Here is a 2,725-nt window from a genome sequence, read left to right on the forward strand (position 1 = left end):
TGAAACAAGTTATATGAATTGTTGAATGTGAAACTGATGATGTGCCCTGTAAACTTTCATTCAATCCACAATAAAAACCTTAAATTAAAAAAAAAAAATTAAAAAAAAAAAAGATGTTAGTTTGAGGAATAACATGCATTTCATAGAAACCAGGATATTTTCAATTTCTATTATGCCTATAAAAAAATGGACAAAAAGTAAGGAAGGCCATAGAAGAATCAGTGCATGGCATTGGCAAAGCATATTGAAAGTACCATGGACTAGCAGAAGAACAAACAAATCTACATTGTAAGAAGTACAGCCAGAATGCTCCTTGGAAGCAAGAATGGAGATACTTTATCTCCCATGTTGTTGTTGTTAAGGGCCTTTGAGTCAACTCTGACCCATAGTGACCCTGTATAGGGTTTCCAAGGAGCAGCTGGTGAGCTTGAACCACTGACCTTGCAGTTCAATGACTTTGCAGTCTGGCACATTAGCCCACAGCACCACACCAGGACTCCTTTATCCCCATACTTTGGGCATATTATCAGGAGGGACCAGTCCCTAGAGAAGTACATCATGCTTTGAAAAAGACAGTCAGTGAAAAAGAGGAAGCTCTCCTATAAAATAGATTGGTACAATGCAAGCAATAATGGATTCAAATGTAACCATGTGAGTTGTGCATGGGGCCTACTATGAGACAGAACTGAAACAATGGCACCTAACAATAATGAATAAGAATTGTCTGGGGACTCTAGATAAAAATGTAGACTCTGAATCAATATATCTTGTGTAGAAATGTAAATTCTCAGCAGGGGAATGGATAGTAGACAAAGTTAAGCACTTTTTATCTTCACACATTACATTCAGCAAGTCAAAAAAGTCAATTCAACTTTGAAAATACATGCCAAATTCAACCGATTCTGACTATCTCTTCTGCCACAAAAGATGATCCAAGATACTATTGTTTTCCTTCTCTACCTTATTTTTCTGCTTTCCTTTAAGCCAGGTGGTCTTAAAATGTAAATCATATCATCAAACAACCCCTGTTCATAACCTTTTAATAACTTCCCACACAATCCCAATGAAATCCAGATTTTTAACTGCACTGAAGAAAGCTCTATGTGAAGTAAATTTTAAACATGTTTCCTACATTACTTACAATTCTCTACTACTCCTTTCATTCTGTTCCAGCCACTCTAGCCCTCCAAGCTTTTTTATCAACCTTCCTGAGTTTATTTCAGCCTCAGTGCATTTGTTTTTGCTGTTATCATCATTCAGAAAGCCCTTACCTTGGATCTGTCTGAGATTTGCTTTCTCATTGCAGTCATTTCTCCTTTTGAATAGTAGTTCATAAGAATCTTTCCGTGCCGTTCTATATTAAACACACTGCATGTTGAACACACACACCACTCACCCGTGTTAACCTGCTTTATTTGTATTCATATATTAATTAAAACCTGATAGGTTTGAGACCTTACCTGTCTCATGCAATGCCGGACCTCCAGAGTCTAACCATGAATGGCACATTGAACTGTGTTGATGAGTGAATGAAAATGCCCAGCTCAGTGCTCCACTAACTAGAGAAACAAACATTTTGTCATTTCCATTGCTGTTCTGCTGCAATGAAATTTTTAAATTCATAGTAGTATTTTCCTTTTGCTTCCTGCATGTAGGTCTTGAACTTACTTTCATATATGAACAGTAGGAAAGAATTCATCAGTATAGTTTGTATTTGGTGACATAGACATATATGTAGCATAGTCATGTGCATGTATGTGTCAAGTCGATGTTTGAGTGATTTTTGCTATGTTTTAGACCATAAGGGTAATGCTCTTGATTTGTTGAGATCACTGAAAATGATCATCAATTTCAAGAATACTTTAAGAAATATCTTTTCAAAATCCCAGTTTATACATATTTGTTGAAATATTGCATATTAACTGTGACTCAATAGTAGACCAGTAGTAGTATTTCTTATGTGTATGTTAACATATGAATGATCATGAAAACAACTAAGATGCTTTCATCATATAACAAATATTTACTGGCATCTACTATGTGCCAAGAACTAGTCAGAATAATTTTAAAGTATCAGCAATTCCTGCCTTCAACCAACTCCTACTTAATGAAGGTAAATAGGAAATAAACAAAATAACTATGAAATATACCATGCATACACACTTATATATGTTCATTAGTACCTGTGTTGTTTGGTGGAGATGAATGCTATGAAGAAAAACACACCAGAAAAGAAATAGAAAGCAAAGGAATAGTGGCATTAAATGACCACAGTGGACCAGACCTTGTAAGAATTTGTAGGTTATAGTGCAGCTCCCAATATTTTATTCACAATTCTTAATTCCTGAAAGTCAAAAGTTGATTATTGAGATTTCTGTTTTCTCTTTTAAGCCTGTTATAAATACATTTTAGAGCAAAATTAGATCAGATGATGGGAGCCCTTTTGCTGTCTTTATCTTTCCTTGTGCTGCAAAAATATTAAGATGTATGAATACTTTATGCTACTCTAGAATTCATGTGTATTCAACTGTAGAGGGGAGAGGGAAAATAATTATAAATATATTATATATATAATGGTGGTTATGTGCTGTGGAGTCACTTCTGAATCAGCGATCCTGTATAGGGTTTCCAATTTTGTAAATTTTTTACAGGAACAGAAAGCCTCATCTTTCTTCTGAGGAACCACTACTGGTAGTTCTGAACTGCTGAACTTAATATTAGCAGC

This window comes from Chrysochloris asiatica, unplaced genomic scaffold (genome assembly GCF_000296735.1).
Source record: "Chrysochloris asiatica unplaced genomic scaffold, ChrAsi1.0 scaffold00188, whole genome shotgun sequence".
Classification (NCBI taxonomy): Eukaryota; Metazoa; Chordata; class Mammalia; order Afrosoricida; family Chrysochloridae; genus Chrysochloris; species Chrysochloris asiatica.